A 15,214-nucleotide genomic window follows, 5' to 3' on the forward strand; every position below is an offset into this window, starting at 1 on the left:
CTTTCCCACTAGATTGTGATCACTTAGGAGCAGAGATCACGCCCTGTTCATCTGTTTTCTAAGTAGCAGAGGGACTGGTATATAGCAAGCATTCACAACACATCTGCTTAAAGGAAGAATGAATAAGCACCAAAGCCAAAAACAGTAATTGTCTTTGATCTTCTATATTGTATGCTACAGTGGAAAATTTTATAATCAAATTTAAACATGTACAAGGGCATTTCTTTTTTGTTTTTAACTTATTTTACATAGTACAGAGTATATATGACTTTGTAGAACAAGCACCACATAGTATCTCTTCTTGACCTTCCCATTGGATCATCTCAGGTAGTCTAATAATTACTTTTTTTTTTTTTTTTTGGAGAGATTTTTGCTATAGGGCGCGTGCACTCACCAGAAAAACAGAGACAGACAAAGAGACAGAAAGCGAGAAATCACCCCCTGGGGGGATGGCCACGCCACAATCCCTTCTCCTCCATTCTCCTCTCGGGATCTTGGGCACACACGCACACGCGTCCGGCGTGAGTTTAAGCGGCCGGGTCCGGGACTCAAACCGCAGTCAACTACATGGGAGTACAGCAACATAGCCATTACGCTAACTGCTGGTCCCTCTAATGATTACTTTTGACACAACTGGTTATTATCAATAAAGTTCTCTGTGTAACAAACATAAAATATTTATTTTCAATTTAACTTGCTCTTATTTTCATGTTTTTCTAACATGAAATATGTATGATTGTTATCATTTTTTCCTCATCAACATCTAATATTAGATATCTCTAAATGAAATAATTTGTCAATTTTTTGTTTGTCCTCCCTTCTTTCCTTCTGGCCTTCTTTCTTTCTTTTTTCTTTTTCTTTTTCTTTTTTTTTTTTTTTTTGGCTTTTGATGTTAATTTGCAAGAGATTAATTCATGACAGAATTTCATAATAGAAAAATAAAGAGATTTTTAAAAAGAAAAAAAGAATTTCATAATAAAGTATTTCAATTTTAGGAAAAAATAGAAAATTCAGTAAAAGGACTGCATACTTTTCTGAAAATAAATTTAATCAAGCATAAGAACTATTTTGAATTTTTCAGAACTTTAATTATTAAGGTGAAAGTTTTAAATCACTAAGTAATAGAATAAGTTTCTCAAATTTGGATTCCTATACCCTGATCATTCTGTTCTTCCTCAAACTTAATGTTTAATTACATTAAAGTTATCAAGTAAAACAAAGGGGCCAAGTAAACAATGTCATATAGCAAAAGATCTTACCTTTTTTTAGTATCTGCAAATAAAAAATAACAAAACACAATTGCAGAACTCTCATTTGCCTCATTTGCCTGCCAACACCATATTTGAAATCAATGAACCAAGAGGGGAAAAGGAGAAAAGAAATAGAAACAATGAATGGCACTGTCGATGATATTAGTAAGTGTACTGATGGCATCTGAGAGGATAGAGATAACACTAAACAAGAAGAATACTAAGTAAAGTTCTTATTGCAGATTAATGAATTTATAGTTAGTAATAATTCTTTAGATTCACTTCTTTCCTCCATGAGAAATGGAGACAACACCTACACCAGGGTCTAGACACCATGATCCACCCCCAGCTTCAGTCCATCTCAGAGTAAGGGCACCTGTGTGCCCGGTGTTCTCAGGAAGGTCTCAGGACAGGAACCTGGAACCTTCCCATGTGGGTCAGTCTTTCAGAGCATCGGATTTCACTGCTGCTGTAACAATATTTAATTAAGAAACTGAGATTACAGTCTGTAAAAAGAAATGGCTAATAATAGATTATCTGTCCTGCCAAAGACATACCAAATACAAATAAAATGTTCAAGTTGGTAAATTAAGATTTTGAGACAAAATATTATAGAAATATTATATAATTTCACTATGACTAGAAAATAGAAAGTTCCCATGATCAGAGTTCATTCTGGAAAACCAAAAAATCAAGTTATATAATATTTCATTCTCAGGGCTGGCAGGTGGCATGGTGGTTAAGGCGGCTGGACTCCCATGTGGCTGACTACTATTCGAGTTTGGGACCTGGCAGCTTGCTTTCTCACTTTCCTTCTCTCTGTGTCCTCTGTCCACTTCAAAATAATCAAATGAAACAACGTCAATGAATAAAATTGAATAAATACTTCTTTAAAAAATAACAATAATATTTCATTCTCAGAGAATCTCTTGAATGTAAATTTACCTGTAGATATGAATACTGTAGAAAATGTTACCAAAATAAATAATCTCAATCCAAACTACTATAATATAAACTACTGTCAGTTTGTTTGTTTTAGTTTTTGTTACAGATTGCATGTGCTCATTAGAGAGAGACAGGGACATGGAGAAATCACACACACACCCCCAGGGGTGATGGCCACACCCAGTCCCTTCTACTTCATTCTCTTCTTGAGATTCTGGGCATGCTTGCACACACACCTGGCATGCTTCTCAAGTTACTGGGTCCAGTACTCAAATTGTGAAGGTGGCCATGTGGATCGATCTCCTTATCCTCCATGCCACCTGCTGGCCTACTACTATCAGTTATAGAATGAATACTACTCTGCTGTTCCATACCTCAGTGTGGTATATATTTTAAAGTCTATAGCTTAAAAATACCATTCAAATTGTGAGTCCCACTTTACACATTTGTTGAAAAATAGTTATTGACATTTAAAAATGGCTTATTTAACTGACAGTTTTGAAGACCTGATTGAACTTAATCAAAAATTTCCATGAACCATGTGAAAGTATATTAGTGAATATGACAAAGCTTATAAATTCAAAGCACCAGTTCAGCTTTGAAAAAATGAGATTAAAATGATTTGCCACTGATAGTCAAAGTTACAATTTGAATCCTAAAAAGAAAATGATTAAGAATAGAACACTGTATATGCTATAATATCAACATTATTTTTAAATACCCGATTATTTTTGAAAAAGTTCAAGTGAATTAGAATTTCATTCTCTTTTTTTTTAAAGAATTACTTTATGTAACTTTATTTATTTACTTATTTTAATTTGACCAGAAAGGAACAGAGTGAGAAACAGAGAGAGAGAGAGAGAAAGCAAGCCACCAGGTCCAGGACTCGAACCGTGGTTGGCCATGTGGAAATCCAGCGCCCTTAATCACGACACCACCTGTCCCTAGAATTCTATTCTCTTCATCAAAAGTATAGTTGTCAGTGAAAGAAAAGAATATTACTACCTTTTAAGTAAAATTTAGAAAGTATCAATTTTTAACATTTAGACTAAAAAAATAAAAAAAAAAGAAGGTTGTTTTGTTTTTTGGGTTTTTTTGCAACAGGGTATTTGGAGTTGCCAGAAAAAGACAGAGAGACAGAGAGAGAGAGAACTCCTCAAAGGGATGGCAACATAGCAATTCCTTTTCCTCCATTCTCCTCTTGAGGTCTGGGGTATACATACACACACACACACACACACACACACACACACACACACCACTGATAGTCCAGGACTCCAACTGCATAGTTGGCTATGTGAGATCCAACCATCTTAACTATCATGCCACAGGTGACCCAAGAAACAAGTTCTTTCTTGCAATTTTCTATGGGATATTTGCATAGAATTTCTTGTTGATGATGACCAGTAAGAACCTGAAGACACCATCATTAAACAGTCTTTGAATTATGTGTATCTATTTCAAAAATAAACAAACTTGATATAAAAAAGTTATGCTCATAGCAGCTAAGAGTCTCATTTTAGATGTTGAGAAGATTTCATTTACAAGTTTTTACAATTCTTCGGGTTAGCAGGTGGAGTGGTGGTTAAGGCACTGGATTCCACATGGCCAGATTCACAATTTGAGCCCCAGACCTGGTAGCTTAAAAAATACAGTAGGTGCAGAAGTTGGTGCAATGGCTATGTCGCTGGACTTCCATGTAGTCAACTACAGTTTGAGTCCCACACCCGGTGGCTTAAACTCACGCCAGATGCGTGCATGCCCGGGATTCTGAGAGAATGGAGGAAAAGGGATTATGGTGTGCTCATCCCCCCAGGGGGTGATTTCTCTGTTTCTCTCTGTTTCTCTCTGACTTTCTGGAGAGCACATGCACCCTATAGCAAAAACCTCTTCAAAAAAAAAAAAAAAAAAAAAGAACTCAGTAGGTGCATGTGCATGTCTAAAATCCCAACAGGAGAATGGAGAAGGGATTGTGGTGTGGCTATACCCCGTGGGAGTAATTTTAAACATTAAAAAAAATATAAAAAGTTTTTACAATTCAACATTTGCCATCTTCCATAATATCTTGTATTTTATTTATAATTACATAATAGGAAATGTGAATAGTTTTTCACCAAGATCCATATAGATACCCCCAAATCTTTTCCAGTGTACCACAATATGAGATACACATCCACTATTTTAGCACGACATGAAAAAGATTAGAAAGCACTGAGTAAAAGAAGTGTAACTATTTGCTGAAATGTACAGTGGAAGAGAATAAGATAAATCTAAAAACATAAATAAATAAATAAATAAGCAGACAAATCACAAAGGACTTTCTTTACCATGCTAAGAATTGTATATTTTACTAGCCTTTGTCATCCAGAAGTGTGGAAAAAATTAAGTTTTAATGTTATGAAGTATCTATCATACATAATAAGTCAATTTATTTCTTACGAACCCATTCCTGGGAGATGTAAGAAAATAACTACTGGGTGGGACCAGCAGTTGGCGTAATGGCTATGTTGCTGGACTCCCATGTAGTCGACCACAGTTCGAGTCCAGGACCCAGTGGCTTAAACTCACGCCGGGCGCATGTGCGTGCGTGCCCAAGATCCCAAGAGGAGAATGAAGAAGGGATTGCGGCGTGGCCATCCCCTCTGGGAGGTGATTTCTCGCTTTCTGTCTCTCTGTCTCTCTGTCTGTCTGGCGAGCACACGCACCCTATAGCAAAAACCTCTCAAAAAAAAGAAAGAAAGAAAGAAAGAAAGAAAGAAAGGAAGGAAGGAAGGAAGGAAGGAAGGAAGGAAGGGTGGAAGGAAGGAAGAAAGAAAGGAAGAAAGGAAGAAAGGAAGAAAGAGAAAGCAAGCAAGCAAGCAAGCAAGCAAGCAAGCAAGCCAAGAACTGGAACTGCTGGGTCGGCCAGTGTCCTGGTGGTTAACGCGGCAGGATCCCACATGGCCCACTACATGGTTCAAGTTCCAGACGCAGTCACACCACAATCCCTTCTCCTCCATCTCTCCTTCCTTTTGAGGTTTTGGGTACATACACACCGCCAGATCCAGGACTCAAGCCACCAAGTCAACCATGAGGGATCAGTCTGCTTTAACCACAGGCCACAGAGCCAGCCCAAATTACACAAAACTTACAATGCAAATTTTTTAATAAAGTCTGTTTGTATCTAATTTTCAAAAAATACTTCCTGCTGCTGAAGTTTGTTCTCACCTTCACTTTTTGACACAATTAAGTTGATTGTCTAGTTTAAGCTCACCAGCCCAGAAGTTCAGATAACCATCAATTTTTATGTTAATGTTATTTTTCACTAAAATTCATACAAACTACAAAGTAAGATAAAATTTTAAAGGGGAAATTACAAATATCAGGTTGTCGGGAAAGTCATGACACATTTGAAAATACGTCATGACTTTCCCAACAACCTAATAATTATCCTAGGAATTGCCAAGTGTTCTAACACCAATTCTATCAATTTTTCAACAACTACATTTGGTTCCTCCTTCATACGTGGTAGGGAGGACTACTGTACTTCCCTGCCCTGAGATAAGCATGAGGTCCTTACTTTGGCCAACAAAATGTGAGTGGAAGTGCTATACATACTTCAGAGAGGAAACTTAGGTAATTTGTGATTCATCAAGATCTCCCTTTTCACCTGCTCACATATTCCAAATAGCAGCTTCTCCATCAGCCTGTGTCCCAGAATGAAAATGATATGAAGCAGAGACCCCCCAAAGAACCCAGAGAAAACCTGTAGCATAAAAAATAAAAATAAACCTATGCTGTTTTAAGATACTGATACTTGAGGACAACATATTTTATTGCTTCTCAGCTCCAAATTCATCCTTCTTTTTTTACCCTGCTTTGTGATAGCGAATGTGTATACTCTCACCGATTCTCCTTTGCCAGTTGGTACAAAGCTAAGCTTTGTCAGTAGAGGGAGCCATCATGCCATTAAAGGAAGAGGGGCTTCTGTCCCAGATGCTGGGTGTTTTGTTGTTTTTTTCAAGCGCCTAAGGCTGCCAGCAGCCTGTGAACACCCAGTGGTACGTAGACTCCTAGCAGATTTCACCAGCACTCAAAGGGCATCCTTCCAGCAAGTTTGAGCAGCATCCATGTAGGCAGGTTCTCAACAAGTACCACTGGCACCCCAATAGTTGGCTTGAAAATGTTTCCTGAGCACCCCAGCCAGCTTCTCAGCAAGTACAAACACCCCCTAACAGATGATTTCCTGCTTTCTGCCCCAGCCTGTGGCAGCTAAATAAGCCACAGCCAAAACGTCCGAGCAAGGCTGAATCTCAGCCTTAGCCATGAAGGAAAGGATCTCTTCCATGTTTGTTTTGTGGGTACCGTACTCTGCCCCGCCCTGGAAGAGATGGCTGCTCTCTGCTGTAAGTTAGTAACCCTTCATATTAATATGTCCCTGTTCACATTGCTATTACAGTTTCTACATCCTGACTACACTCTGATATCTAGTCTATCCTAGCATATAAAACTATAAACTGTAACATGAATTTATACTAGTAGTTTGGGTTGGGTTTTTTTGTTTGTTTGTTTGTTTTTTTGAGAAGTTTTTGCTATAGGGTGTGTGCGCTCACCAAAAAGACAGAGACAGACAGAAAAAAAGAGAAATCACCCCCTGGGGGGATGGCCATGCCACAATCCCTTCTCCTCCCTCCTCCTGGGATCTTGGGCACGCACGCACATGTGCCCGGCATGAGTTTAAGCCACCGGGTCTGGGACTTGAAGCATGACCGACTTCATGGGAGTCCAGTGACATAGCCATTACACTAACTGCTGGTCCTTATACTAGTAGTTTTGAAACAACCTTAGATTATTTTCTTTTTATACTTTATTTCATTACTTTTGACATTTATTATACCTCAAAACAACTGATTATACTTTTTAAAATAATGCTTTATTCATTTAATTTTATTTTTCGTTTTACCTGAGAGAGAGAAAGGGAAAGTGAGAAAGCATGCCGCCAGGTCTAGGACTCCAATAGTGGTCAGCCACGTGGGAGTCCTTAACCACCTTGCCACCTGCTGGCCCGACAACTGATTATACTTTAAACCCGGTCATAGCGCTTAAGTTATAATACATACTATATCTTTTGATTAAACCAGACTCGTGGCTAATAGTTATTCAAAAAAGAAAAATAATATATGAAGGTACACTTTATTGTGGGGTAAGAAATGGTTCTTCAACCAAATATGCCAAGAGAATTCATATTCTTGTAAAAACATTAAATCAAAACCTTCACTTACTCATGCTCAATATAAAGTTTATGCTGAGTCTTTAAAAATGACCATCGCATAATGAAAACACTTCATTTGTAAATATTTCAATGACTCTTCGCTATCTTAGTAGACATGTCGTAAATTTACTTATTCCTCCCCTATAAAAATAAATACAATTATTAACTAAAATTAATATAGAGGAAGAGCAATTCCTTTTCACGTGCAGAGCACAGAGGAATTCTGTGGCATGTTAACCCACCACCCTAATTAGAACGACATTTTATTTAATGAGGAAAATGTTACATAAACAAAAAGGGAAGAGTAGGCTGGCAGTAATTTGAGGGCAATACAGTATTATACTCCCATAGAAAAGCGCACTGTAAAATGTTATTTCTGAGATATCATTCTGGAATTTATGTGTTTGAGCACAAAATACATTTTAAAAAATAAGAGTAGTACAGTGTCTATTTTATTAAAAAAAAAAAAAAATCCAAACTTGTATCTACTGGCACTCACTAGAAGAGTACCATAAGGAGAATAATGGCCCCCAATGAGCTCCCATTAGTTTTATCCTAATCTCAGGAACATGTAAATATGCTTCATTACATTACAAAGGAATTTAATAGATATGATTAAAATGGGAAAATTATTCTGAAATAACCAGATAGACCTAATCTAATCACATGAAAGCTTAAAAGTGAGAAATTTGGGGACCAGCAGTTAGTGTAACAGTTACGTTGCTGGATTCCCATGTACTCGACCTTGGTTCAAGTCCCGGATCCGGTGGCTTAAACTCACGCCAGGTACATGTGCGTGCATGCCAAAGATCCCAAGAGGAGAATGGAGGAGAAAGAATTGTGGTGTGGCCATCCCCCCTGGGGAGTGATTTCTCGCTTTCTGTCTCTCTGTCTCTGTCTTTCTGTCTTTCTGGAGAGTGTACGCGCCCTATAGCAAAAACCTCTCAAAAAAAAAAGAGAGAGAAATCTTTCCTCTCTGTAAGAGAAAAAAAAAAAAAGAAAAAAAGATGCAATGACAGGAGAAGGCTCAGAAAGAAGGTATCCTGAGAAGGATTCAACAACCCCTTGTTGTTTGTTTGTTTGTTAGTTTGTTGTTTGGAGAGATTTTTGCTATAGAGCACATGCCCTGGCTGGAGACACAGAGAGTCAGAGAGAACGCAAGAAATCACATCACAATCCCTTTTCCTCCATTCTCCTCTTGGTATTTTGAGCACACGTGTACACACGCCCAGCATGAGTTTCCAGCCACTGGGTCCCAGCAGTCATACATGTGGGAGTCCAACACCTGAACCACTATGCCACCTGCTACCCACCTCCTCACCCCATTGCTGGTTTTGAGAGATGCAAGCAGAGTTGGGCCTCTAGGAAGTAAGAACATCCCTAAGCTGATAGCCAACAAGTAAATGGGGATCTCAGCCCCGTAACCTAAAAGACTCAACCCAAATCAACAAGAAAACAATCTTACCTAGAGCTTCCAGAAAGCAATGCAGCCCTGCCTACCTACACCTTGATTTTAGCCCAGTGAGACCATGTCAGACTTCTGACCCACAGAACTGTAAGATAATACATTTGTTGTTTAAAGCCACTAAATTTGTTAAATCAGTAGTATTAAACTAGTGCAAAGGACACTATCGATAGCCCTGGAAAACTTCACTTTATGAAAGGTGGCAATATCCCTTTAATGGGTATTTAAAAATTTGGGATTCATAAAAGTATTGTTGATTAAATTGATATTCTCTATTCTTATTGATATTTTCCTCTCCTCCTAGTTTATTTATTTAACACTTATATGGTGTTAATGATATGTTAGACATGTTAAGGCTTTACAAGTATAAACCCAATTAATTTTCAAAACAGTTTCTGAATTAAGTATTATTATTATTATTATTATCCCCATTTTACAAATATCCTCAAGCACACATCTACCAGGTAACAGACTAAGACTCATATCCAGACTCCAGAGTTTAGGCACTTTAAACCCTATGCTTTCACTATTGCCATAAGTCTCAATGGTTATGTGGTGGAAGGACAATGGGTTTTGGAGTTAGAAATATCTAGACTCAAATCAGCATTCTTCTATTTATAACCTTTGTGACCTGGATCCTAGCACACAATAGAGACTGAATGATTATTAGTTCTCTCATTCAATTCCTCCTACGAATACATTCATTCGAATTCAAACCAAACTATGGACCAGCAGTTGGCATAATGGCTATGTCCCTGGACTCCCATGTAGTTGACTGTGGTTCTAGTACTGGACCCGGTGGCTTAAACTCACACTGGGCACATGTGCGTGCGTGCTCAAGATCCCAAGAGGAGAATGGAGGAGAAGGGATTGCGGCATGGCCAACCTCCCTGAGGGGTTATTTCTCACTTTCTATCTCTCTCTCTGTCTTTCTAGAGCGCACACGCCCAATAGCAAAAACCTCTCCAAACAAAAACAAAAACAAACAAATTCAAACAAAGCTCTACATGAGATAGATTTAAGATAAAAACTGAATACTAGTCTCATGCTTCTGAATTTCTATTTATTTTCTCCCAATTCTACATATTCCTTCTCTGATCCTCAAATGATACAATCTATGATGCCACAACAAGACTCTCTAGAGGTATTCTAAGCTCTTGTTATACCAATAAAAATAGATTGGAACTTTGCTATCCAAACTTCACTAGAAATGTAAGGCGACCATAGTTTTAAAGAAATTAAACATAAAGTTGGACCAGCAGTTAGCGTAATGGCTATGTCACTGGACTCCCACGTAGTCGACCGCGGTTCGCGTCCCAGACCCGGTGGCTTAAAACTCACGCCGGGCGCGTGTGCGTGCGTGCCCAAGATCCCAAGAGGAGAATGGAGGAGAAGGGATTGCGGCGTGGCCAACCCCCCTGGGGGGTGATTTCTCGCTTTCTGTCTCTCTGTCTCTCTCTGTCTGTTTGGCGAGTGCACGTACCCTATAGCGAAAACCTCTCCAAAAAAAAAGAGAGAGAGAAAGAAATTAAACATAAAGTATAGGTATTGCAAAGTCTCTTTGACTTAAGGTAACTTCAAATGAAACAGCTTATTACATACACTATTGTTTTTTTGGCTCAACCTTGCTACCATGTTTCTTTGTCCTCATTCAAATATGGTTGCTGCCCATATGCAAATATTCTTTATGCCCTTTATCATTCAGAAATTCAACTTTATCACTTTGTATTCCAGATATTAAACCTGGTCTTAAACATTCTACGTCCTCAAAGGTGCATCCTCTCTGCACTAGCTAATCATTTAAATGTCTATGCTAAAGTTCCTCCAAATTTAAGTTTATTTCTCTTTTGAAGCATACTTACAAGATGATTCAATTCCGCATACTCTCACTGAAGATCCATTTAGCTCTCTATACCTGCAATACCCAGGGAATTTTGCTGCTGTTGGGTTGTAAAATGCTAACTACTATTTCAAATGGAAAATATTCCATGCGATAGCAAGAAAAATAAGACAGTGTTTACCACCAGCAGAAAGACACCTTAATCTCTCAAACCTTTAAGCAAATGACAACTAAATGAAAAGCCCTTTAATAGAAAAATGAATTCATTAAATATATTTTGTTCTAATTTTGATTTGTTACTCAGCATTTGATTATTAGTATAATTAATACAAGGCACCCTAACAAATAGCTCTCATGTCCAAAAAAAGTAACAATGAAACCTTATATGATTGCCAGATCTCAAAAATAATCATTTTTTGAGGAACTAGCAGCTATCCCCTCTGTAGTCAATGTTGGCTATTAAGTATTCACAGAGTGAGACCAGCAGATGTCTTAATGGTTTCATTCCTGGCCTCCCACGTAGTCAACTGTGGTTCGAATCACAGACCTGGCAGCTTAAAACTCATGCTGGGCGCATGTGCATGCTCAAGATCCTGAGAGGTGAATGCAGGAGAAGGGATTGTGGCATGGCCATCCCCCTTGGGGGGAGGGGGGGTAGTGATTTCAAGCTTTCTGTCTGTCTTTGTCTCTCTGGAGAGCACGTGTGCCCTATAGCAAAAATCTCCCTCTAAAATTTAAAAAAAGGCTTCGCATGGGAAGAGCTATAATAAAGGTACACAATAAGAGCTGTGGGAGCACAAAGGAAAGGCATGTAACCCAGTTTTCAACAGGTTGGAAACCTGAGATAAATCTCAGCTACTAACTATTAAGAGTTAATAGAGAGAAAAGTGGGAAGAGCTTCTAGACAAATAGAAGCACAATATGTGCTAAAAGCAAAAATAAACTATTTTTAAAAATTAATAACTAACTTTTATACATCCAAACAGGTGGTGTCCATGAGAGACTACAGGAGATAAAGATTAATAAAACATCACAAAGGGCTTTGTGTGACCTGCCTAGAAGTTTGGACTTTATATCAAAGGAAATAAAGAACTATAGAATATAAAGAAGTTTAAACACTGGATCAGAGGAGGCGAACATTATAATGGAATCCCTATTCTAAAATGAATAACTAAACCAAGTATAATTAAGGCATGAAATAACAGAGTGACAATGAAGATGGAGAGAAAGAGACAGATTTCCAAGATATTTAGGAGATGCAACTGACAAGATTTGGTAACTAGTTTATTTGAGGTCTGAAGGGAAGGAAGGAAATTAGGATGACACCACCACCACCACCAGGTTTTATTTAACGAATGTCTATAGACTAACAACTATGTCAGTTGTCCCTGGCACTACCCTGGGATTTAAAAATGCTTAAAATTTGATGACTTCAAAAAAAAAGAAAAAACAGTTGTACTAAGGAAAACATAGAGATTAGTAACTGCTATTGAATATTGGAAACATTATAAATTATACAAAATGTATGGAAGTTAAGCGAAGAGACCCCCTAACTGACAAAGATGTATCAAAGAGAATCCCATCACAGAATGGAGCTGTGCACAAAACAGCTCATCAGGTGAAGGGTAAGGCCAGATGTATAATCAAGTTAAAGAACATAACAGATAGAGGGACCAATAAGATCACTGTGCTTATACTGAAGAATACATAGGTTGAAGTGGATCTGGAATATTTGAAGTCATGTTCAGTCCACTCACTTGTATAAACCCAAATTTTTTTACTGAACCGTGGTGTGTCAATTCAGGTCCTGGCAGGCATATTCAGACTGAGGAACTAAGGTGTGTTTAACAAAAGGGATTTATTTTACACAGATGTAGGCAGGGATTAAGAAAACTAACAAGGGGTAGTGGTCTAATATGTGGACCTAGCAATAGTAGAAAGAAATTTTCAGAACCAGAAGAGTGGCTGTATGAAGATACCCCTGTGTTTTTTTGTAGAAAGGCACATCTGGGGCCAGCAGGGAGTGTGGTGGTTAAGGGCGCTGGACTCCCATGTGGTCGACCATGGTTCAAGTCCTAGGCCTGGACACATTTTCTCTCTCTCTCTCTCTCTCTCTCTCTCTCTCTTTCAGTCTGTCCCTCTCTGGTAAAATTTAAATAAAGGAATAAATGAATGAATGAGTGAATAAATAATAAATAAAATGAAGTTCAAGAAAAAAAATTTTTAAGGCATACCCAACTGCAAACACCTGTTATGAAGGAAGCCTGGGAACAAATAATCTGACTCACTTCCCTTCTTCCCTCCAATCTGCCAGTGTCTCACATTGACAGTACCTAGCTAGAAATCAAAGAATAAGGAACTCTCTTGTGCAATCCGTGGCAGTCAGCCTCCTTAAGTGTGCAGCAGAGTGGAAGAAAATAGAGTAGACTAAATGTAAAAATATGTAACATGCAATGATAAAGTTCAACAACATTCACTGTATCTCCCTTTGGTTTTGCAAGGTTCACCTCCAATTTCCATAAATTTAACTTTTTTTTAGGTTTTGCCATAGGGCGTGGCATATTTGCTCACCAGAGAGAGGAAAAATGGGGAATCACCCCCCAGGGGTATGGCCACCCCTCAATCCCTCCTCCATTCTCCTCTTGGGATTTGGGGCACGCATGCACACTTGCTGAGCATGATTTTAAAGCTGCTGGACCCAGGACTCAAACTAGGGTCAGCCAGGTGGGAGTCCAGCATCTTGATCACCACACCACCTGCTGACCCTTAAATTTAACTTTTAATTTGGAGATAGAATTTAAGCATTAACATTTAAACTGCTAAACTTCTTACATGAGATGTCAATCTGTTTTAAAATAGATCCTTAGAATTGCAAATTTTTCTGTCTCATCAGTAAGTCTTTGTGCTATATGTGCTTCCAAAGCAAATGTTTCTGTCAAGATACACTATATGCACCTTTCACAACAATCTCCAGTGACAGTGTGTTATAGACCGAATGTTAGCATACCCCCTCCCCACCAAAACTCAAAATTGATATATTGAAACCTATTCTCCCAATGTGGTGATATTTAGAAGCAGGGCCCTCATCAATGGGATTGGTTTTCCTATAAAAAAGGCACAAGAGAGTTCCTTTGCCTACCATGTGAGGTTATAGTCAGAAATCAACCACTTATGAATCACAATACAGGCCCTGAATCCAGACACTAAATGTGTCATTACTTTGATCTTAGACTTCCTAGCCTCCAGAACCGTGAAAAACAAATTTCTGTTGTTGATGAGCCACCCGGTTTATTACATACTGTTTAGCAGCCCAAAAAGAGTAAGACAAGGTACAGCCCAGATGTCACCAAGCAGAAGGGAATTAAACCCTTTCGGATAAATTCTGTATTCAAGAATCTTATGACTGAGTTAAGACTTAGGTTAGCTTAGACCACACAATCACAGAAGAGGACCAGACTGAGGTAATAAAATTCAGTAGCACAGGAATACTTCTGGAGCTGACCATTGCAGATATGAAATGTAAAGCTTTTTCAAAGTTAAATAAATACTAGAAAATAATCTGTATTAGTTAGGGTGATGTTAGGCACAGCAATAAATATATCCCCCAAATAGTAATAACATAACACAGAAGTGTATCTCTTATTCATGTACAGTTTAACTGGGGGTGGGGGGATGGTAGTCATTGGCCAAAACTCAGTCACAGGAACCCATCCATTTGTAAAGGGAGTTGGAACGGTAGTCTAAGGTTAGGCAGCTGCTGCATAGCAACAACTTTATAAAAGAACACAAATTTTTGATGAATACCTAGCCATCCCCACTACAAAATTCATTTCTGACAGAAAAAAAAAGTGTACTAATAACAGTATTAATTCTTTCGGGCTAAAGACAAGCTTTTGGTTAAAAGGAAACATGTGTGATAATCAAACAGATTTTTCATCTATGTGCCTGGAAAGCAAACAATTACAAAAATTATAATAGACACCTCATATGCTGACAAAACAAGATTGATGTGAGCATCATCTCCATCTGTCAACTGAACAATACCAAAGCACCAAACATCATTGTAGTTATTATGCTATCTATCTAAATTGGTTAGTGTATTTTCCTAGTTTTAAACAGCCTAGAAGCCTAGTTACAGGATGCATAAAACTGCCAAGCTATTTTTCCCTTCCAGCTGAACTTAAGGATAGAAAATTTCATCTTTCTCCTGTGTCTAAAGGAGCACTTACTCAGCCCCTCTATTTAGCAGAATCTATCAAATTATAAATGTATTACATAAAAACATTAAATGTTTATAATATATAAACTATATAAAAATTGTTCATTCTAAATGCTTTATACCATTTAGTTAGCATTATGCTGTGTAGAAAATACAAACTAGAGCTGTTGACATGTACACATAAAAATATTCATAATACATCAACTACAAAAGCTATCAATTCTTGGCCAGTTAACTAATTTGA

This window comes from Tupaia chinensis, unplaced genomic scaffold (genome assembly GCF_000334495.1).
Source record: "Tupaia chinensis unplaced genomic scaffold, TupChi_1.0 Scaffold000154_1, whole genome shotgun sequence".
Classification (NCBI taxonomy): domain Eukaryota; kingdom Metazoa; phylum Chordata; class Mammalia; order Scandentia; family Tupaiidae; genus Tupaia; species Tupaia belangeri.